Source organism: Mandrillus leucophaeus, unplaced genomic scaffold (genome assembly GCF_000951045.1).
Source record: "Mandrillus leucophaeus isolate KB7577 unplaced genomic scaffold, Mleu.le_1.0 Scaffold360, whole genome shotgun sequence".
Lineage (NCBI taxonomy): Eukaryota > Metazoa > Chordata > Mammalia > Primates > Cercopithecidae > Mandrillus > Mandrillus leucophaeus.
Window position 1 is genome coordinate 1,018,254 of NW_012103810.1, and position 24,004 is coordinate 1,042,257.

General features: G+C 46.3%; 1 protein-coding gene across 1 annotated transcript in view; it reads left to right on the forward strand.

The window, feature by feature from the left end:
• TENM4 (teneurin transmembrane protein 4) overlaps window positions 1-24,004 on the forward strand; it is a 792,673-nt gene that overhangs the window by 230,575 nt on the left and 538,094 nt on the right. The gene's annotated exons all lie outside the window — the stretch shown is intronic.

Below are 24,004 nucleotides of genomic sequence, written 5' to 3' on the forward strand. Positions count from 1 at the left end.
GAGAGGGCATCCCTGTCTTGTGCCAGTTTTCAAAGGGAATTTTTCCAGTTTTTGCCCATTCAGTATGATATTGGTTGTGGGTTTGTCATAAATAGCTCTTATTATTTTGAGGTACGAACATTGACTCTTAAAGACTTGGTCCTGAAGTGACACACTACCCATTGGCCAGAACTAGCCCTGTGGTCCTGCCTGATTTCTAGGATTCCAGGAGGTGTGGGAAGACATGGATATTTTAAGAGCAGTAACTCCCTCTGCCACAGTAGATATGATTTCCATTTTACAGGAAAGGAATTGAGGCTTAGAGAAATTGTCTTGTCAAAGGTCTTCCAAATAAAAAGTGCTGGAGTCTGGACCTTACATAACTTCTGATTAATCATTTATTTAGTTATTCAACAAAGACATATGGAAGATTTACCAGGAGCCCAGCACTATGTTAAGCTTTGGGGATATCACAAGGAATAAAAACAAAGGTGGTCTCTTCCCTCACCCTGACAAGTATATAACTACAAACTGAGATCAGTGCTCTGCAGTAGAGACATAGGTTCTCTGAGGAGCTCAATTAATATTTTTTGCCTTTTGGCTATGTGCGGTGGCTCATGCCTGGAATCCCAGCACTTTGGGAGGCCAAGGCAGGTGGATCACTTGAGGTCAGGAGTTCGAGACCAGCCTGACCAACATGGTAAAACCCGGTCTCTACTAAAAGTAAAAAAATATTAGCCAGGCATGGTGGTGAGTGCCTGTCGTCCCAGCTACTCAGGAGGCTGAGGCAGGAAAATCACTTGAACTCTGGAGGCAGAAGTTGCAGTAAGCCAAGATTGTGCCACTGCACTCCAGCCTGGGTGACAAAGAGAGACTCCGTCTCAAAAAAAAAAGATGTTTTGTTTTCTTCAGAGGGACAGGTAAATAGGGTCACATTTACTGAGACACTGTGCCAAGCTGTTGATTGATGCACCTCATTTGACTCCCACAACCCCATAAGGTATTCTTGTGACCCCATTTTTTAAGATAAGAAAACCAAGGCTCACTCAGCATAGTAAGATAAAAGCTGAACTCTTCAACCTCACCATACTCACTTGTAATAGTGACATGAAAGTTAAAATGTAAAAGTCATTAAATCTAGACCTCCACCCCATCTAAACCTGAAGTGTGGTCTCCTCTCCTCCTCTTCAACCCCTCTCTCCCCAGGGACTTTCTCTCCCTGGTTCCCCAACACCCAGCCCAAGTGACTCGGCTGTTCATCCCCACATGGGGGCCTTCCACGTAGTTGGTCCCATCGAACTCATCTAAATCGGTGCAGGGAAGACTTTGCAAAAATACTAGGCTGCAGAATCTGAGTCTGGCAGGATGGGATTGAATGTGCACCTTGGCACAGGAAGTCTTCCCTCTGGGATGGTCCGCTTTCTCTCCAGCCTCATCTCCCACCATCCCTCCCATTGTGCTCCGTGCTGTGTGTACACTCACTCAGTCACTTCTGCCCCTTCATCAGCGTTTATGACCTCCTCCTCTGTCCCCACACTGGTCCGAATGCCATCTCAGAACTCAACCACTGCAGCAGCCTGCTCACCCAGCCCTGCCGCCACTTGATGGACCCTGAGAAACAGCATGTTCACTGCTCAAGGGGCTGCAGGGGCCCACGGGGGTGTGGGCAAGGTGGAGCGGGGTGGAGGTGGAGGTGAAGGTGGGGGCCCACCCCGACCACTGTGTGCAAAGGAGTAGTCCTCCCAGGCCTGTTCTTTCTGGGACCCTCTTCCGCTTAAACCTTTCTGCATAGCATCTGTCTCTACCTGGTGCATGTATTACTAGACAAGCTTAATTGCCTGTTTTCTGTCTTCTTCTATTAGAACATAAGCTCCACAAGGGCAGGGACCTACTTTGTTGGCCCCTGCAGTGTTCTTCTGCCTGGCACATGGCAGGCACTTCGTAAAGATTCAGTGAGGGAGCGTAAAAACAAATCATTGAACAGGTTCCATATTGTGACTTGCTTACATTCTACTGTTGTTCAAGCCATCCAGCCTCCACATACACTGTTCCTTCCTCCTGGAATGTCCCCACTGCCTTTATCCTCCCACCACTAGCTCACTTTTCATGCATTCACTCTGCCTGCCCAGGAGTGTGAAGTCCCTTCACCACATGACACAGACGTTATCCATTCATCCCCTTGAGCCTGGGGATTTCCTGAGGCAAGAATAGCTCCTCATCGTTGAGCCCTCAGTGCCTGACACACAGACAGGACCCAGTTACTGTCTGTTGTCTTGAGCCCAGTGGACCAGAACAGCATCTGGCATTGCAGCCCAGGGGTCCTTTCCTCCTCCTCTGTGAGTTCCCCTATCCCTCGGTCAGGAGGCGGAGCCCTTGCTGCCAACTCAGCCTCCTCCTGCTTAACGGCTAGGAGATCAGGAGGAGGAGGTAAATGGGACACTAATGAAATTCAGAGAGAAAACTAAATCAGGAGGTGTTGCAAACACTGTGGAGGAGGGAGACGTGATTTAAAAGGATGTTTCCAAGGTGGGAGGAGGAAATGAGGACTGTGGAGAGCCCTGGAGTTAGCTTCACACGGCCTCACCTCTCACACCTGCAGTGGGATGACCCCTATGAGTCACTTTAGCTGCAGGAGCTTCACTTTTCAGTCTTTAATTAGGGGTCTTTTAGTTGACTGACTCACTCATTCAGTCATGCCTTCCCACCCCCTTGCCAAAAGGATTTGAGTAAGTTAACAATTTAAAATTAAGTAATTAAAACCAAGAACATTTAATGAAAACTTAGGGTAGAAAGTAAGGGACAAAAAAGAGAAGAGGAGAAGAAAAAGGGATTCTCAGGACCACTGAGAAACAGGGGTTCCTGGAAAGGGGTTGCAAATCAGTGTCTTGAGGATGGCACAGGCCTTGGTGACAAGAAAATGCGGCCATGGGTGCTAAAGACCTTTAGGGACGGAACAGCTCTGGTCATGTGGTAATCATGGTGGCCCATGCCTCAGAGCACTTTCAGATCCATGGTCCATTTTTTCAGTTATGAGCATTGACCATCTGCTACATTTCAGGGAACCCACACCATGTTTTTCTCTCCCTGTCTCATTAAATGTCACAATGCCTTGCAAGGTGGTCTTTTAAAGTTCACGTTAGAGTTATGGCTACCAAGGCACAGAGAGACTGAGTTCTCTGTTTAGCAAACGGTGCTGGGGCACTAAATTTCCACGTGCAAAAGCATGAAGCTAGACTCTTTCCTCACACCATACACAAAAATTAACTCAAACTGGATCCCAGTCATGGGCAGAAATTGCTGCCTGAGAAGGCTTATATACCTTGTCCTCGCCTGCCTTCCTGCTTTCTACACAGCATGCCCTAAAGCACCTGTACTCAGACTCTCTCATTTCAGCATTCTGTTTTACTCTTCAACGTTATTGAAGACCCCAAAGGGTTTTCATTTATGTGGATTATATCTGTCAAAATTTGCCATATTAGTGATTAATACTGAAAGATGTTAAAATTGTTATTTATCACTTATTTAAATTAACAATAATAAACCCTTACTTTAACATAAATAACATATTTTTATGAATAATGACTTTTCCAAAAGGAACAGAAATGAGTGGAGTGGCATTGTTTTACATTTTGGCAAATCCCTTCAACGTTTGGCTTTATAGAGGTATCTGCTTCTGCATTCAACCTGGAAAACTCCACCATGAGTTCACGAGAAAGCCAGAATGAAAAGGGAAAATGATGTTGTAGCATTTTTATAAATAGTTTTGACCTCACAGACTTCCTGAAAGGTTTTAGGGACCCTCAGGGATCCCTGGTACACACTTTGAAAACTGTGGGTATAAAAGATGAGATACTCCAGAGTCCAGCAGGGAATGAGGAGGAAGTCAACCGTTAATCTAGTAAAGAGAAGAAGGGAAGTGGGAACAGTCTCGGTGGAGAGGGGACAGGAGTTCTCCTGGAATGACCCCTCGCTGCTGTAGGGAGACCTTTGCATATGGTATTCTCTTGGCCTAGAATCCTTTTCCCATCTTAGTCTGTTTAGCAGAATCTTCTTGGCGCTTTAAGGTCAAGTTGGTGTAACTGCTTTCAGATTGCCTTCCTTACCATCTTTCCTAACCCAAGGCTAAACTGCGCTTCCCACCTCACCCAGAACCCTGGAGGGTGAGCATTTAAGCAGAAGAGTGGTTGCAGCTGGGGTTCCAGCTTGGGGTCATTGCCTACCAGGGAAAGGTTTGGATGCCAGGCCAAGGAGGTGGGGCTTTTTGTGATTGTTGTTTAAAAAGTAAGAAGCCATTGAAAGTGTTTTTACAAGCAACTGCTTGATGGTGTACAAATGTATGTATACAGAGGACTGTGGTCACCAACAGGCAGATAAAAGTCATCCACTACTAATTCTAATTCATTAGCGAATAAAGTAATGTTATCTAGAAGAGAGGGGGAAATGAGAAAAAGGAGGAGGAAAGAAACCAGCAGTGAATTGAGCACTCACTACGTGCCAGGCATTCTTCCTGTCATCATCGCAGCAGTTGGTGGTGTTTTCCCCATTTTCAGATGGATAAGCAGATTTTTCTCCCCTCCCCGCTCCCCAGGATACCTTGCTAGTAAAAGCCAGAGCTGGGATTCAAACTGCAGACTCCCATAAGCCTCCTCCAAGGCCCATGACCGCTTTTCCCGTGACTCCACGCTTGCTTGGCACTGTTTGCTTGGCCTTCAGTGTTTACTGCTACGTACTGCTGCTCTTTTAAAGATGTGTTTCTGTTGTATCTTTCTAGACATATTTTTCAGTTCTTGGAAAATGGAACAGGGACGCTAACATGCTCCTTTGGTCCGCCCAGTTGGGGTCTACCATGGCAGTTCCCATGCACACAGTAGACAATCCATAATCCCTGCTTTCATGTTGCTTGCTTTTCATGGAAGACATGACCACAATTAAGATGTAAACCCCACGTTGCTATTAAGTACAGGTACTGGTGACGGAGATTATCACATGGTCAGGCCCTGTTCATCCTGGCTGGCGATGGGAACTGGGAAGTCAAACGAGTTAGGACAGTGCATTTTTTCTCAGGGTCAGACTGAAGAAATAATTCTAAAGAGGACACCGTAGTTCCTATGTAAATATTTAGTAAAGCAGACAAACCTTATGAGGCTAAGAGTATATTGTCCCATATGGTGCCAATTATGTCTGTTAAGCAAGGATAAATAAACATTTACTGAACTCTTACTATGGCTTGCTATCTATGCTAGGCATATAGTATGTTTTATCTTCACTATAAAAACCTATATATTTTTGGCTCTAAGAGAGAGAAATGTCCCAATTTCCAATAATCAAACTGCAACGCAGAGAAGGACATATAGCTGATAACTGGTAAAGCTGGAGTTTGAAGCCAGGCCTGCCTGTCTTGTCCTTTGGAAATACCATACTGTCCCCCGCACAGGGAGAAATGCTGAGGCTGGTCCTGGCAGGGTGCCATGCGCTGACTGGTGAGGCCGGAGCAGTCCTTAGCAGTGCTGCAGTGGCCACCGATAACCTCATGCTGGTTTCAGCTCTTTCTTCCCAGACCATGTCTATCTTCCTAGACTTCTTCTGCTTCCCTGTGATTGCACCTCCAGTCTCCACTCAGAGCATTCAGGATGCCGACGGCCTCCCCATACCACCATTGTCTTCCAGCACCCAGTGTTAGCTTCTTTACTATTCCTAGTAACTGAACACATGAATAGACTGACTGAACACATGAATAGACTTAGGGAAGAAGAAGGAGCAGTGAATCTAAGATGAAATTTAAAAGGTGCCACAGATTGTGCTGGAAACCCAGGAGTTCCCGATTTGCTTTAAAAAGAAATACTGTGAGGGAATGCCTTCTGGCCCGGGGCTCCCATGCTTTGGGAAGGAGCACCAGGCAGCCATAGAAGCTAAGTGTGGAATTCTGCCCTTTCCCAAAGCCAGCCGGGTCGGGGTTAGCAGAATGAACTCAGCCACTGCTGTGGATGTTGCTGCTCTTCCAAAACCCCTTTGATGCAATCCTTCTTTACCTATCCTGCATCCTCGGAGTAGGGACACTGCACAGTGCTGGGTGTGCAGTCAGAATGATTGCAGAGCCATTTACAAGCCAAATGCTAGTTTATTTCCAAATGGGAAGGTCAGTGTCATTATCCTTGGTGGATTCAATTACCAAATCCTCCTAATCATCGAGCTCGCTTCCTGTTGCTAATTGCATCTGCGGCTGCACACCTCAGTGGTCAGTTTATCCAAAGCCGTTGAGGTAGTGGCCTGAGGGCTGTTTGCAAGGCTGTGGACCTCTGTCGCTGTACTGCCTTGACTTACCTGTTGGGAAATGGATGTCTTTAGACATCTTCCACCTCCCATTGCCTTTGTGAAAATTCCCCTGGTGGAAAGGAGCAATGAGAAGCACAGAAACCTTTGCCTCTTTGGATTCTAACCATAGTGGAAAAGCCAAGTGTGCAGAAAACACTCCAGGGGTGAGAACAGACATTTGTTGAGTACCTATTAGGTGTCAGCCACTGTGCTAGGCATTTCACAGTCCATTTAGCCCTCTCAATTGCCCAGTGAGGTAAGCATTGTTATTTCTAACACGCAGATGGGGCCACAGAGTCTCAGAGAGGGTCAATGACTTTAAGTCACACAGCTAGGAGATGGGGGAGTCTGGAATTGGATCAAGGTCATCTGCTACAAAGCCGAGCTTCTTCCCACTGGGTTGAAAATAATCACAAGAACAACATCAAGAACTACCATTTGTAGCATGGTCAGTATCTGCCTGAGTAGTAGTAGCTCATTTAATCTTTACAACAACCCAGTGATAGTATGTATTCTTATCATCCCCATTTCACACATGAGGAAACCAGGGTGGAGAGAAGTGCTTTCAAGATGAATAATTCTCCAAAACTGGGTCTTCAGAAGGCAAGCCTCAGCAATCTGTCACTGTTTGTTCCTCTGTCATAAATAGCACTTGTCTAAAATAAGCAAAGGCCTTACTCATAGATGTGCTTAATACCATGTAGCAATTGATCATTAATTTCATGATGTTCTATCTGCCCCACTGGAACGGGTATTCTGGTTGCTGTTAGCCTCTGCTAGCCATTGAGCTGTCCCGTGCTCTGAGAGACTCCTGATAGAGACTCCTGCTCTAGGAATTCTAGAGCAAGAATTCCAGGATGTTAAGAGGCAAGCATGTTAGAACGCCATATGGTACAGGGACAGAGACATGGCTCTGGAATCAGACTGAAGGGGTGCCCTTCTGACTTACCAGCCGTGGACCCTGGGAAAGTTACTTAATCTCTCTATGCTTCAATTTTCTAATATGAAAAGTGGATATGATAAGAGCCCATAGGCAAGAATTTTAAAACTGTAAAATGCTTACAATCATGGGGAGCATTAACAACAATTGCCCAGTGGATGTTATATGTTGTTTGATGGAATAGTTTACAGAATTGGATTTATGAGGTCATCTAGTTCCACTTTTTATTTGTGGATGAGGAAACAGAGACCCAGAGATAAGCAGTGGTTGTCTCAAGTCACACAGCATTTCACTTTTCTGATTCCAATGCCAGGGCACATTCTGATACTATAAGCCATACTTAGAACAATAGCCCTGAGAAGCCCATACATTAGTCTCATTTCTAGAAATTTTAGGTGGTTATCTTTCAATCTCCTTTATCTTTTTTGATAGTCTGTTGTTCTTTGTTGATACTTTTGCTACCCTAATATGCCCAATATTTCTTTAAATATTGCACACATTTATTTTCTTATTTAGTACCAGTATCACTTGCAGGTCTGATTCTTTTGTTCATTGTTTCTGCTTCTTACTTTCTCTCCTATTTGGGGACCACATTTTGACAACCACTGGTGTAATTTATGCATTTCCAACAGGGACAATATTACTCCCAAGGGGGCAAAATTGGTTCTTAGGGAGATTTAGGGGGTGAAAAAAATCTTATTACAATGGTTTGTGGCCTTCCAGGGGCTGCAGTATGTGAACAGATATACATACTGTGTATCCTGCGGTATATCTACAGATTAAACGTTTACAAGAAAGAGGGGGCTTTGGAGAACAAAAGTGTATATGGGCTCCTGTTAGCAGTGGAAAGGGTGATAATGAAAGGAAAGGTTGAGAGCCACTGGTATAACAGACTGACCAGCAGCAGTGCAGCAAGATATACCTAAAATCAAATGCTGCCTCCCTCATTTAACAACCTGCATAACCTTGGACAAATTAATTTTAATCTTTGTGCCTCAGTTTTCTTATCTTTAAAATGGAATACTATAATAATACCTGCTTCTTATAAGGTTGTTCTGAGGATTAAAGGAAATAATATCTGTAAAGCTCCTGGCACTTAGTAGGTATTCAATAATGTTATTGTATATTTGTTCCCTACCCCCACTCAGCCCAACACACATGTTTGGAAAGAGGCCTAGAGCTGTTGGAGTTGCTGAGGGAGTTGCTTTTCAGACAGTAAATGCCGTGAGCCCTAAGGAGCATTCATAGGACAGTCTCCCTTTCTGGGTGCACATAAATACACAATGTCCCAAGAGTTCTTGGAATTATCTGAGAGCAAGACAGGGTGATCCATATGGCTTATCAAAGACAACATTTCCTGGTTCTTCCTTCATAGGCACAATTAATATTCAACCTGTTTGGAGCAATCCACATCAGCGAAGCTGAGCGATCAAGGTGGAGTTGAAGCTTAGTAGTGATTGTCAGTTAAGGAGGCAGAGTTAGGGGTTTTCTCATGGGTTACAAGTTAATTCCAAGGCCTCAGCTTGAGCTCCCAGCCTCTAAGGTGTCTGTAACTCATATAGGGAAGAAACTGTTGAGCCAGGCCGGAGCACATGTGGTGTGATTGGAGAGGAGTGGCCTGTGGAAGGAGGGGCTGGGGGACGGCAGGGAGAGCTGAGAAGGGAAGGCTGGACTGGTCTTCTTTGTTGCGCCTGAAACTCCCTGCTTCCCTCTGTTCTCATATGCCCCAATGAGGGCCTACATAGACTAGAATTGCCTAAATAATTCCTGCCACATAATAATAGATCCTCACTATGTATTTGTTGAAAAATTAACTTTCTCCCCCTGATAACTACGACTAAAATTATTATTAAATAAAGTGTTATTATGTATTTTATCGAATTCTCTCTTTTAATCCTCACAGCAACTCAACTATTATTTTTATCACGATTCTCATTTCATAGATGAGCAAACTGAGGCTGAGAGAAATTAGGACATTGCAGAGCAGGGGATTGGGGAGTGGCGGAGAGGGGAGCTTGCTCCACTGATCTTTCAGCCCTGGGTTTCTATCTGCTCTGCCATAAGGGGAGCTTCCTCCATGCAGGACCAGAGGTTGATTCCATTCTGAATCCCAACACCTGGCACAAGGAAGGGAGCAAAGAGCCTCCCTTCCCAGCAGGGAGAGTGGCTGTCCCCCTCCTCCCAACCCTGCCAGAGCCATCCTCCCAGCGCATCCGCCACCCCTGATTCCTGTCTGGGCCTATCCAAGCCTGGTGTGACAGATGACTTACCTCTGCCACATTGCTGCCACATCGCTCCCACGAAGAAGCAGCACCCAAGCCTGCAAACCAGGGAGCCATGCCATGTTCCACAAGCCAGGCAGAGGGGCCGTCTTGCTGACACCAGCTCCGTTTCCCCGACAAGGCCTGTCTTCTGCAGCAAGGAGCAGTGTCTGAGCAGTTCATTATCTCTGCCCAGAACACGTCAAGGCCCAGGCCTAGCAAATCCAGACGTCCAGAGAAACACTCTGTAGCTCCGCCACCCTCCAGCCCCAGCCTCCCCGTTTCCCGCGCTTCTCCCCAACCACTACAGGAAACACACATGTGCAAGAAAGACAGGGAGTTGGGAGGCACTGGAGACAAACTAGTATAAAAGAAGAACATGGTCTCTTGCTGTGTAGAGCGTGTAGAGCATGTTGCATTTGGCCCATGTTTTCTGTTCGTTCTCCTGTTGACCTCACAACAGCCCATCGAAGGGTAAGGGGTTGTTGTTGCCATCTCAGCAGGGGAGATGAGAGCCTGCTCAGCTCTGGGCACTGTGGGTTCTCTAGGAGGAGTGGCAGGGCTGGAGGGACCCTTGATATCCTCTCACCCAACCTTCTCTCCCAGCCTAGACCCAAGGAGGGAGGGAGCTTGCCACAGCTCCCTCGGGTGGCAAGTGGCAGAGCCAGGGCTTGAACCCAGAACCCACTGACAGCAAAAGTCAGTGGCAAAGTCAATCATTTCCTCCCATTATGTGGGGAGATCTCAGAGAGGGAAGAGGGGAGTATGCCAAGGTCTAGCCCTGACGGCCACGTGGACCCGGAGCCATGGGTAATACCTGGGGAGCCTCAAGGAATACAGGTTCCAGGCCTGGAGAGGTCCTTGCCATTAGGCTTCCTTGTGCTTGTGTCTTGTCTTGGGGGCCGGGGGCCAGCTCTGACCCAGCCTTGCCCAGTGGAGGGTTTGACTGGGGAGACAGAGCAGAAATGGACAATGTGGAGTGGAGTGGGTCTGGAGCACTCTGTGGAAAGGAGGCATCCTGTGCTGGCTCAACTACCTCACCAAGCACCTGCAGTCCCGGGAGGAGGTATTTTCTCATTCTCGAAGACAAGCTGAATATTAGTTCACCAAAATGGTAACATACAAAATAAAGAAGAGGTTCAGAAAACGCCGAAACTAAGGTGCTGGGCTTTCAGAGACATTGAGGAAGGAGCTCGAGATGGCCTCTGGGATAGCATTCCTATCAGAAGTGGGCTGTGACCCTCTCTAGTTAGTGATTTTCAGTGGCTTCCCATTGCTCTCCAGAGGAAGCCCAGACTTTTCACAGTATCATAGGAGGCCCTAAATTATCCCCCACTTTTTTTTTTTTTTGAGACAGGGTCTGGCACTGTTACCCAGGCTGGAGTACAGTGACAATCTCTGTTCACTGCAACCTCTGCTTCCTGGGCTCAAGCAGTCCTCCTACCTGAGCCGCCTGAGTAGCTAGGACTACAGGTGTATGTCACCATAGCTGATTAATTGTTGTATTTTTCTGTAGAGACGGGGTTTCACCATGTTACTCAGGCTAGTCTCAAACACCTGAGCTCACGCGATCCACCCGCCTTGGCCTCCCAAAGTGCTGGGATTACAGGTGTGAGCCACTGCACCTGGCCACCTGTATTATCCCTTTTCCCAGAAGAGTTTATCACAGATGGCAGGGAGCTCAGGTTCTGGTTTCAAATCTGGGCTTTTCTACTTCCAAAGTGTGTCCTTCCCCTAGAGCAAGTTACCTAGCCACACTGTGCTTCTGGAACTTTATGTGTATAATTGATATAGTAGTAATAACAAAATAATGTTGTTAGGGTCAAATAAGATAATACACATAAAGTACTTGGGACAACACCTGGCACATAGTTAACACCCTCACTCCATGTTAGTTGAGATATTATTACTCTTGGCAACAGCAGCAGTAGTCGTAGCTTTAATAGCAGTGCTTCCTGGCCTTTGCACCTTTACAAAGCTCTTCTCTGAGCATATGGAGCCTTTCGGATACTTTGAGTCTGGCAAACTCCTGCTCATTCTCCCAGGTCCCCCTGGAGGTGAACTTGCAGGCAGCCTGCCCCGACCCCACAGGCTCATTGCCTGGCTTCTGCCCTATCCCACAGCAGATAGTCAGTCTCTGTGGCCTTCCCAGCATATGTCACCATTATCTCGGCACACAGGGGCATTTCTAAATGTCCCGACTGGGAGCTCTTGAGGTCAGGGAGATGTCTGAGCACCAGGAAGGCCACCAGTAAATGTTTATAGCATGAATTTGTCACTGCCCCATGCCCTATCCAGGACTAAGGAATTCATAATTGGTGTTTGCAGGGATTTAGGCAAAGAAGGTTAAAGCTACAGGATGAGGAGTGTGTATTAGCCCATTTTCGTGCTGCTGATAAAGACATACCCAAAACTGGAAACAAGAAGAGGTTTAAATGGACTTACAGTTCCACATGGCTAGGGAGGCCCCAGAATCATGGCAGGAGGTAGAAGGCACTTCTTACATGGTGGCAGCAAGAGAAAATAGGGAAGAAACAAAAATGGAAACCCCTGATAAACCCATCAGATCTTGTGAGACTTATTCACTATCATGAGAATAGCACGGGAAAGATCAGCCCCCATGATTCATTTACTTCCCCCGGGTCCCTCCCACAACACGTGGGAATTCTGGGAGATACAATTCAATTTGAGATTTGGGTGGGGACACAGCCAAACCATATCAGAGTGTAAGAAGTACACAGGAAGCCAGGGCTACACCTGTGTCCCCTGCACCTTAGTGTCACAGAGAATCAGGGAGGGCCTCATTATCTACCACTAGCAAGAAAAGCCCTGCATAGCTTTGACCTCCAATTAGAAGAAAGCACTCAGTTCCTTCCAATAGGCATTCTCTGTTCCAGCACTGTTCAGGCAGCCACTTTCCTGCAATTCTAGATCTCGCTCAAGGCCTTCAACAGATGACAGATTTCGTTCTGTCCCCTTGGCTTTTTCTTCTGCCTTCTACGGACACAAAGGGGCATTTCTAGATGTTCTGACTGTGAGTTCTTCTCTTTTCTTCTGCCTTCTTTTTTATTTTCCCACTTCAGGGCAGCGCACCCAGACACCCAGGCATGGGAAAGAGCTCTACCATAGGGGAGGTTCCCTAAGCACTTGCCCAGAGGCTGAAGGACTTGGACAGGCTTCATTACTCCCTATAATGCCTAGAACCATGAAGCAAGTGGGCACCCTGACCCTGTTCCTGAACTCCAGACCTGCCAGTGGCCCATGGCCTTGGCCTTAGCATTCACCCTGAGTTCTGTACTCTCAGCTGCCCTCTTCTCAGCGTGGTGGCTGCATGGAGTTGGCTCAACATTAGTAGTGCCTCCTTTCTCTCTTCCTTCATTTCATTTATAAAGTGTTCTTTGTATCAAAAAGTAGAATAAAGAATACAGTGAAAATCTGTATACCCACCACCCAGTTGAACAATTAAAACATTCTAGGTATTATAATAGCCAAAACTGGAATTAGCCTAGATGTCCTTCAACAGGTGAACAGTGAACTGTGGTCCATTCATGTTATGGAATGCTACTCAGCACTAACAAGGAATGAAATATCTTATGTACAACAATCTGGATGAATCGCCAGGGAATTACGCTGAGTGAGAAAGAAACTATCTCAGAAACTTAACTACTGTCTGATTTCATTGATTTTTTGAAATGACAAAATTTTAGAAATGAGGTGAGTGGTTGATGGAGTTGAGGACCTGGGCTGAGGGTGGAAGGGAGGTGGGTATGGAGATAAAAGGACACATGAGGATCCTTGCCCTATGGAGACGTTCTGTATCTCGACTGTGGTGATGGACACACAAACCTATGTGAGTGGTAAAATTGTATAGAACTTAACCCATACACACATGAGTACCAGTAAAATGGGACATTTGCTATGATTGGTAGACTGTATCAATATCCATATCTTGGCTATGATAGTATTTTATAGTTTTGCAAAATGTTACCATTGGGGAAACTGGGCAGAGTATACAAGGGACCTCTCTATTCTTTCTTAAAACTGCATGTGAACACTTAATTATCTCAATACAAATTTCAATTTAAAAAAAGAAAGCTATTGCAAGTAACTTCTTAAAAGATACATAATAGGTACCATTGAAGACCACAGTGTGCCCCCCAATCTCATTCCTCTCCTTCCTAAGAGGCACCAAGTATCTGGAATTTGGTATTGCTCATTCCCACATAATTCTGTACTTTTACTACATATGTATGTACAGTATCCACAAACAATAGATGCTGTTGTTTGGTATATCTTCAAACTTGATATATATTGGGTTTTGTTGGAACTTACCACTGTGTATAACCTGTTGTATGACTGTAATAGAGCTCATTTATCCTTTCACTTGTTGCTGGACTTGGTTGTTTGTTTCCAGTCGTCTGGTGTGAGCTGTGTTGCCGTGAAGGTTCTTGCTGATGTCTTTTTGTGCACATGTGCAAGACTCTCCCCACTATACCCTAGGAGTGCATAGGATGGCTAGGAGACAGGGCAGGTGCATCTTCAGCTCTACTAAACACTGCCAAATTTCCTTCCAAACTATACCTATTTATTCTCCCTGACGCAGTATATCAGCCTATCTATGGCTCTGCATTTTTGCCATTGTGGTAATATCAGAAGTTAGTTTTTGCCAATCCAGTGGGTGTGAAATGGTATCCTACTATTTCAATTCCTTGGCTTCTTCTACCATGAAGCATGTTTCTGTGCCCACATTGTATCTCCCCAGCCAGACTAGAAACTTCTAGTCCCAGCTCCCAGAGATAGGTGCCCAAGCCATAGTAGGGGCTCAAGATTTGTTGACTGAATGAAAAAAATAATTCCAGATGCTCTCACTTGGAAGGATTATAGTTGCTTTTTCTTCCTTTCATTTTATGTTTTTAAATATTTAACCATCGCTTCTTAAAAATAACAGCTTATTGAGACATAATTGACATATACACACAGTCATTTAAAGTGTACAGTTCAGTGGTTTTTAGTATTTGCAGAGTCAGACAACCATCACCACAATCCGTTTTAGAAAATTTTCATTATTCTCCCCAAAAGAACCCATACCCATTAACAGTCACTCCAGATTTCTCCCTAACCTAATGCCTCCACCCCCTGCACCACCTTATTCCAATCCCTGCTCTGACCAGGTGTAGGCAACCACAAACCTACTTTCTACACCTGTAGATTTGTCTGTTTGGGACAGTTTATTGTATAAATGAAATCATACAACATGTGTTTTCTTGTGGCTGACTTCTTTCACTCAGCATGTTTTCAAGGTTTATCTAGGTTGTAGTATGTGTTAGTACTTCATTTCTTTTTGTTGCCAAATATAGTAGTTTCACTTTCCATAGTTTCAGTTTCCTGAAACTATAGTTACAGTACAATAAGATATTTTGAGAGAGAGATGATAGTCACATAACTTTTATGATAGTTGGACATACAGGTTTTGCATCCATGAATTCAACCAACTGCAGATAGAAATCCATAATTACAGACTGTACTATGCCACTTTATATAAGGGAGTTGACGATATTTGGATACCTGCAGGGGGTCCTGGAACCAACCACAATACAGAGGTCTGACTGTATATTGTTAGAATTTCTCTATTTATTATTGCTAATCTCTTATTGTGCCTAATTTATAAATTAAACTTTATCGTAGGTATGGATGTATAGAAAAAAGCATAGTATATATAGGGTTTTGTACTATGCTTAGTTTCAGGCATCCACTGGGGCCCTTGAAACGTATCCTCTGTGGATAAAGGGAGAAAACTACAATATTCCATTGTGTGCATATATCATATTCTACTTACCCATTTCTCAGCTGATGGACATTTGGGTTGTTTTCACCTTTGTGCTATTATGAAGAATGCTGCTATAAACACTTATGTACAAATGTTCTTATGGATATGTTTTCATTTCTCTTTGGCAAATACCTAGGCGTTGAGTTGCTGGATCGTATGGTATGTTTAACTATTTGAGGAACTTCCAGAATGTTTTCTAGAGGCTATAGCATTTTACATTTCCACCAGCAGTGTATAAGGGTTCCAGTTTCTCCACATCTTCATCAATATTTGTTATTATATGTCTTTTTTATTATAGCTCAATCATGGGCTTTTGAATCAGGCAACCTGGGTTAGAATCCCAGTTTTGCTGTTTACTAGCTGTAGTATCATAATCAACTTTTCCCTCCATTTTCTTCCTCTTTAAATGGGATTATTAATACCCACTTTGTAGGACAATTGTGAGGACAGATTAAACCAAGACAATGGTAAAGCCTTTAGCACAGTGTGGGATGCAGTTGGCTGTCCTGGGAACAGAGTAACAGTGACAGCTTGTTATTATGGGCCTCCTCTAGTCTTTCGGTCTAGGGTGCTCTTAAAGCCACCTAGAACCGCCATGAGCATCTACTCTCAGTTGGCTGGGAGCTAAGGTATGTGTGAGTGAAAAGCTCAGAGCGCTGCTCTTCACAAATGCCCAGAACTCATAGTAGAAGTTAGAGCAGACCCACCATCACCTTGATTCTCAGAGTCCCCAGGGGCCACCACTGGACTGTCCCAACCTGGCAGGTTCTTACAAGCCACCCCCAACTTCACCACCAAACACACACCACAGGGAACAGAGGGACAAAGAACCTTTGCAGGCTCCAGGTTAAGAAGCTTAAAATCGGGTCTGAACTATGTGAGTTTATTTAAATTGGCTTTCTTTTCCTTTCTTTCTTTGGAAGGAGCCAAATTTTTCATGCAGTCATTTTTGCAACAATCACAAACATCATCTGCACACCCAGACATTGTATAGGGGGGGAAAAAAGATGATTACTTGCTGATTGCTACTGTTGTTCATTTTGGAGCTGCCTCTGGATGAGAAAGGCACAGCTGCATGTGGAAGAGGCAGAGAACAGCAGCTCTGTAAAGCCAGAGCATGGGGAGGGTGGAAGGGGAAAAGTCCCTCACGGCAGGGAAGACCTGGCAGTCAGAGTGGCAGTGGTTTATGGGACCAGGTCCTGTCCATGGCAGTGCTGTGGCCAGTGTTTACAGGAGGCAGCAAAGACACGTCAGGCTCGTCATGCCCCCAAAAGACTCACATCATCTCCTCCCCCGCCCACTTCCCCAGTCCTTCCCATCTTAGTCAGTGTACCAGAAACTTGGGTGCCACCCTGGTTCTGCCTCCTTCTTTGTCTCCAACACCTGACCAGTCACGAAGCCATGTGAATCCTATCCTGCAGATCTCTCACATGCATCAAGTTCTCTCCATTCATTCACTCTTGGATCACTGCAGCAGCCTCCCCACTGTCTCCCTGCCTCTCTGCCTCTAGCACTAGCACCTCCTGATGACTCATTCGCCAGCCCACACTGATCTTCCCATAAAACAAATGAGATTGGGTCACTTTACCAGAAAACCCTACAATGGTTTCCCTTCACCCTAAGGATGAAATCAGAGGGCTTTCAGCCACTTGCCCCATCCCTCCTTCATGCTTCTACAGGCTTCTGTGAGTCTCTGTTACTGCATGGGACTATATCAGTGATTCATTTATCCTCTTCCCCATTCTCCCCTGGGCTCCCTAAGGATAGGAATTCTGGTTTATTCCTGCCAGTATCTCCTGGATCTAACAGAGCTTCTGACTCATGGTGGGTACCCAATAAATGTGTGTTATTTGAATAGTCTTTATGATTATCAGAATTTTTTTTTTTTTTTTGCCTAGTTATTCCTCTTTTGACCCTCGCCACTCTGAGGTACACATGGTAGGAGTTATTTCCATTTAAAAGTAGAAAACCCAAGACTCAGAGATGATAAACGATGGTCTGAGGGTCCTACACAGCAGGCAAATAGCAGAGCTGGACTAGCCACAGCTCTTCCAAAGGAGGCATCACTAGAATCCCATGAGGAAGGCAAGGCAGGTGGCTATTTCTGTGGTTCTCAAAGTGTAGTCCCTGGACCACCAGCATCAACACTACTGTTAGAAATGCAAATTTCAGGCCCTACTCACACAATGATGGAATAGCAAGAGGCTAAGCCCAAACTTCCCAGCTGCCTTCTTCCAGCCAAGATCATATTCTCTTTGTTGTGTGATGTCCTACTTCTGGAATTACTAATGTCCATGAGTCCTAATGATGGGCCCCACTGTACCAGTTGGAACAAAAGCTTCTTCCTGCAGACCCTCTGCAGCACAAACTTTTTCAATAAGCTCAGAAAGCTGTGTGGGGCATAATTATAATAGTGTTCATCCTTCAAGCATATTCTCTGCTGGGACTGATTAAACAAGGTCTGACAAGCATCTCTCCTGGATGACTCTGGGTATTAAGGCAACCAGAGTATGAGTCACTTGTAATGCCCTGGGTAGAAGTATTTCCAGGACAGAATAATCCCCTAGTGTGGACAGAAACTATTAGTGACAGGCAGAAAGCTCAGAGACTGTGCTTGTGCCTGGAGCAACAGCTTTGTCTTCTCCTGCCCCTGCGTTGACTTTGAAATGTTCTGTCAAGAATGATCAGCCTGGAATTGAAAGGCATCCATGTGCCAGCTGAGCCAAAGAGAGATGGGATGAAAATAGCAGCTGCCCCTAGTGTTTTAATGGATGCCCATGTTCCTCAAGGGCACCAAGCATGGCCACACAGTGATGAGGAGTAAGCCTGGAAGGTGCGGCCTGCATCGCTCTGATGTATGACTTTGGATGACCCTTGCCCTTCCTGGGCCAGCTCTGCTCTGGGAGTAAACCTCTGAGGTCCCTTCCAGCACTGATGAAGGAACCCATGGCATGTCCTGGGGGACACTAGATTCAATGCGGAGTAAGGTAAAGTGGATTTTTAGAAGTGGAGATATTTGGAAGGAGATAAACCTGGGCAAGAGGCCCCAGCTCTAGCTCTCCCCACTATGTGATGGCCAGCATCAGACGGCTGCCCTGCCTGTGAGTCCTTCTGAGGGATTCTGAGACTGGAGGAAGAGACAGAGTTAGGAAGCACAACTGATTGGGGTTCTATTTTTAAAAGAGGCCTGCGTTGGCATCCCTAGAGACAGAGCACGGTGCATTTCCCTGAATAACCACTGCTATTTTTAGAGGGCAGCAATGAACGGCACCCCAGGAGAGAAGGCGAGAAGAGTGACTGGATGCTGCTAGAGACCCTGCGGGTCCCAAGCTGGATCTCAGTCGGTTTTTTCCAAGGCGTCTGCCTGGGAAGCTGCTCATCAGCCTCGCCTTGACCTTGGTTGGTATGGTGAGGCCACTGCTGTCCTGTGTGCTGCAAGGGCAGAGAATGCTGGGCGCCAGCCCCAAGGAACCACTTTTCACCCTTGCGTGGCACACCCCTTACAGCACTGACAGCTGCTGTGGAGGAGGAGTTGTCTGGATTGAATGTCTCCCAACCATGGCAGAAAAACGGGCAGCAGAGGATTACTGTCTGGGACCAAAGCCTCCGGGACATGTTCCTGAAAAATTTTAGAGATGGGTGGAAATCAGTAGAGATTACAGATGAGTAGAATTGTGGATTCTTAGACTACAAGGGCACCACATCCAGCCACCCTGCTTAAGTGAGCTGTCCAGCCCCAGGATTGCATACCTGCAATGAAAGGGCATCCCCTGAGAGAGCTCCAACCATTTCTGGGTATTTGATTGCTTGCAAGTTTGTTCCAAAAAGTCTCATATCCTCTACTCAGCATACATAATGATTAAGGATAAATAATGACAATGAACTTGTATTGCCGGCTTACCATGCATCAGGTAATGGAAGTATTCCACCTGTGCCTTCTCATTCAATCTTCACAATAGCATTCTGAGTCAGGGACATTATTATTCTTATCTTGCAGATGAGGAGGCTGAAACAATGAATGCCTAGCACATAATAGTAATGACAGCAAATGTTTATACAGCTTACTGTATTCCAGCCACTCTTTCACATGGTTTACATGAATTAGCAAATTTAATCTTCACAGAAACCCTTTGAAGTAGGTACTATTATCATCATCTCCAATTTGGAGAGGAGGACAGAGAGGCAAGATTTGAATTCAGACACACCGGATACAGTGGGCTTCTCCTAACTGCCGTGGCCATGTTATTCTACCTCTCCACGAGTATCTGTATAATGAACATCTGACCTCTCTACTCACATATCTTTGCTCCACCCACACTGGCCATCTTCCAGTTCTGCTAACTTGCAGTGTCTGACATCAGGGACTCCTCCAGACTCCATCCCCTCTTCTCCTGGCCACCTGTTGGTCATCCCTTAGGTTTCAATTCATGTTGCTTCCTCAGAGAGGGCTGCTCTGATTTCCCCAGACCAGGTCAGCCCCCTCTTTTAACCTTTCTCCTAGTCTCCGCGTTCCTTCCTCAAGTGCCATCATCTCCCACCTCAACACTCTCAGAAGGAAAGCTCCCCAAGGGCAGGATGGTGCCACTGTCCTCCCACTGCATCCCCAGCATCCTGCTCAGTGCCTGACACAGAGTAGGTCCCCAATACGTGTTTGTTACTTAAGTGCATGGAAACAGGGCTAGAAAGCAGGGTTGGCACCCGTTTCTCTTGAAGGCCAAGGTGTGTCTGGAAACAGGCTGGGTCTGTTCCCACCAACTCACCAGTTTCCTGAGAGCACATGTGTGGTGCTGGGAATTGTTTCTTCACATAGTTTCTTCTCTCTCATTTGAGAGGGGAGGAAATAAAGACTGCAAAAGAGAGTGGTAGAAGGAGGGGGAAGGAGGAATCAGGCAGAGCTCCCCAACCTGGCTGGCTGCTCATCAGAATCACCTGGTGTGTGTTAAAAGCCCCGGCCTGGGTGCCTCCCCAGGCCAAGGGAATCTGAACTTCTGTGGGTTGTGCCTCAGCTTGGACACTTGTTTGGTTTCTGTGGCCTGGTCCTCATAGATTGTAGTTTGGAGACCAGGCCATCAGAGAGAAGACGAGAGCCTTTGTTAGGAAACCTAGACCAGTCCTCGCCACTCAGTGGTTCTTCATGCAGTGGCTGCCTAATTGAAGAGGCTGGCCTCACAGAAGCTAAAGATTAGGGCAGTGGTTGAACAATAATTATCATCCTCATCATTTAATAATAATGGTTACATTTATTTGTTGAGTAAACAATGTGCTAGGCCTCTTACGTAATCCTGATGAATGCCTGTTAGGTGGTTGATGGTGTTGCCATCATACAAAAGAGGATGCTCAGGTTAAGGTCACACATGGAGGAGTGGGAGAGGCCAGGTATGAACTTGGGCCTCTATGCCCTGAGCCTGTGTTCCAGCAGTAGCCTGCATGGCCTGAAGGTGTGTGAGTCTCCTTTCCTTCCACAGGGAGTACAGTGTGTGCAGAAAGGCTTCTACCTTCATGACTAACAAGACTCTGAAAAAAAAAAATTCTTGATTGGAAGCCTGCAACATTCTGTGCTAGGGTTCAGGAGAAGAGAAAGCCAGGTTTTCCCCCCACCAGGTCCCCCAGCAAAACAATGCATTTTAAATGGTTCCAAAATTGCTAAGCTATTTCACTGCTTCAGAGGAGAAATAGCTTGGGGAAAGCTATTGGCCCTTTATGCCCTGAGCATCAAAATAAAATGCCAAATGGGAAAATGAAATCACAGGAGGATGGGAAGTGGGAAGGATTAGGGGGGAAGTTTGCTGTTGATGCATGGGGAGAGTGTTAAACTGGAATTCTGGCTACTTGTGAACTTGGGGGTCAGATGGACCTGGTTGAAGTCCAGCCTGGGACTAATGCTCCCATGCTAACATGGCTTTGGGATTAACTGCAAACAAGGCACCTCTCTAGCAAAAGATCCTGAGCAGCTTTTGGTTCTGGTTCCAGTGACCTGGGGTGGGGCCCAAGCAGGGGCTGTTTTTTTTTTTTTTTTAAACTTCCAGGTGATTCTAATGAGCCGCCAGGGTTGGGAAGCTCAGCTTAATTCCTCCTTTTCCTTCATTGTCTCCCCTCTCATTCTGAGTTTTCTCCCCTCTCAGATGGGCATGATACTACTTGAAGAAACAATCCCCAGTCCCTTCCAGCAAGACAAAGTGCTCTCAGTAACCTGTGGTGAGCCAGTGGGAGCATCCCAGCCTGTTTCCAGTCACACCTTTGCCTCCAAGAGAAACCAGTGCCAGCCCTATTTTCTAGTTGGCTCAGGGAAAATGAAAGCACGGGGGAAAAGGGCCCCAGGCTGGCATGGAATATCGAGGACTCATAGCCTTGTTGCTTTTTGCTGAAAACCCCTCACCCCTGGGCATGATCAGGCGACATCTGCTGAACATACACCCATAAGTCTTGCTGAGGGAGGCAGCTTGTTGCCTCCTCAGACTGAGGCTACTGCTACAAGGCCGTGTCAGTGAGGCTGGTTGGAAAGTTCTAGAAATGTGGGTCAGGTGGGCTCTCAGGCCTGTCACAGCTGAGAGACAAGTCTCCAGGCCTGCAAGAGGAGAGAAAATGAGGCTTCCAGCCTCTAGAATGTTCTGTTTGCTGAGCAGCACGATGGGGCCAGAAGCCTGAGAACAGGTGTGACTGAGGCCCTATTAGGAAGAGAATGCACCCCCCTGGAAATGGCCTCAGGAAATGTGGAGAACAGTGCCTGACCTGAACACACACCTGTATAGACCTTGTCCTTGATAGGAATGACAAACGGCTACCATCAACAGCACCAGCCAGGGGCTGACTCCTCAGACACGGGCACTACTCTCCACAACACCCTGATAGGTCAGGTTAGGACCCCAGTTTCACAGACAGAGACACTGAGGCTTAAGGGGACATAGAACCAGTCAGTGCTGAGACTGAGGCTGTGGACTTCCATAGTAGCTTTCAGACCTGTTTTCCCATTTGATCTTCTCAACAAGCCTACGAGATGAGCCAAGGTGAAGAAACAGGCTCAGAGACACACGGTGACTTCTCCAGGGTCACACAGCTAAGCAGCAGCAGGGCCTGGACTCACGGCCAGGCCTTTTGGGCTCAGGTTGGTGCTATCTCCCCTCAGTCGAGGCTTGCCTCCTTGTATTAGTCCGTTTTCACGCTGCTGATAAAGACATACCCGAAATGGGAAACAAAAAGAAGTTTAATTGGACTTATAGTTCCACATGTCTGGGGAGGCCTCAGAATCATGGTGGGAGGCGAAAGGCACTTCTAACATGGCAGCAGCAAGAGAAAAATGAGGAAGAAGCAAAAGTGGAAACCCCTGATAAACCCATCAGATCTCATGAGGCTTATTTACTACCATGAGAATAGCACGGGAAAGACCAGCCCCCGTGATTCAATTACTTCCTGCTGGGTCCCTCCCACAACACATGAGAATTCTGGAAGATATAATTCAAGTTGAGATTTGTGTGGGGACACAGCCAAACCATATCATTCCACTCCTGGCCCCTCCAAATCTCATGTCCTCACATTTCAAAACCAATCATGCCTTCCCAACAGTCCCCCAGAGTCTTAATTCATTTCAGCATCAACCCAAAAGTCCACAGTCCAAAGTCTCATCTGAGACAAGGCAAGTCCCTTCCACCTATGAGCCTATAAAATCAAAAGCAAGCTAGTTACTTCCTAGATACAATGAGAGTATAGGTATTGGGTAAATACAGCCATTCCAAATGGGAGAAATTGGCCCAAAAAAAGGGGTTACAGGGCCCAAAAAAAGGGGTTACAGGGCCCATGAAAGTCCAAAATCCAGTGGCAGTCAAATTTTGAAGCTCCAAAATGATTTCCTTTGACTCCAGATCTCACATCCAGGTCACACTGATGCAAGAGCTGGCTTCCCATGGTCTCGGGCAGCTCCACCTCTGTGGCTTTGCAGGATACAGCCTTCCTCCTGGCTGCTTTCATGGGCTGTTGTTGAGTGTCTGCAGCTTTTGCAGGTGCACAGTGAAAGCTGTCAATAGATCTACCATTCTGGGGTCTGGAGGATGGTGCCCCTCTTCTCACAGCTCCAGTAGGCAGTACACCAGTAGGGACTCTGTGTGGGGGCTCTGACCCCACATTTCCCTTCTGTACTGCCCTAGCAGAGGTTCTCCATGAGAGCCCCACTCCTGCAGCAAACTTTTGCCTGAGCATCCAGATGTTTCCATACATCTTTCGAAATCTAGGCAGAGGTTCCCAAACCTCAATTCTTGACTCTGTGCACCCAGAGGCTCAACACCACATGGAGGCTGCCAAGGCTTGGGGCTTCCAGCCTTTGAAGCCACAGCCTGAATTCTATGTTGGCCCCTTTCAGCCATGGCTGGAGTGACTGGGACACAGGACACCAAGTCCCTAGGTTGCACACAACAGAGGGACCTTGGGCCCAGCCCACAAAACCACTTTTTCCTCCTGGGCCTCTGGGCCTGTGATGGGAGGGGCTGCTGTGAAGGTCTCTGACATGGCCTGGGGACATTTTCCCCATGGTCTTGGGGATTAACATTAGGCTCCTTGCTACTTATGCAAATTTCTGCAGCTGGCTTGAATTTCTCCCCAGAAAATGGGATTTTCTTTTCTATCACATAGTCAGGCTGCAGATTTCCCAAACTTTTATGTTCTGTTTCCCTTATAAAACTGAATGCCTTTAACAGT